Source organism: Tupaia chinensis, unplaced genomic scaffold, assembly GCF_000334495.1.
Source record: "Tupaia chinensis unplaced genomic scaffold, TupChi_1.0 Scaffold147773_1, whole genome shotgun sequence".
Lineage (NCBI taxonomy): Eukaryota > Metazoa > Chordata > Mammalia > Scandentia > Tupaiidae > Tupaia > Tupaia belangeri.
Window position 1 is genome coordinate 524303 of NW_006207624.1, and position 212 is coordinate 524514.

At 60.8% G+C, this 212-nt stretch overlaps 1 protein-coding gene across 1 annotated transcript in view; it reads right to left on the bottom strand.

Moving 5' to 3' along the window:
* AMER1 (APC membrane recruitment protein 1) overlaps nt 1–212 on the bottom strand; it is a 31499-nt gene extending 31287 nt beyond the window's left edge. The window contains exon 1 of the mRNA XM_006169937.2: nt 182–212. The gene's annotated coding sequence lies outside the window, so the exon portion shown is untranslated. The remainder of the gene's footprint in view (nt 1–181) is intronic.

Here is a 212-nt window from a genome sequence, read left to right on the forward strand (position 1 = left end):
GACGCCGCAGCCACTCTGCTCCTCACCAATCTGCAAAGCTGGTTTCAAGGAAGAGGTGTAAGCGGCCCAGACTCCGACCGGCCCAGCCCTTAGTGCCCTTCTTCAGAAGACTTGAACCGAGCACGCGGGAATGAACCCTAACGCGAGCAGGCAAAGCTTTCTGGTTGCTCGCAAGGCTTACCCCGCCCGGTCCGGCTCCCAGCCCGGTTATG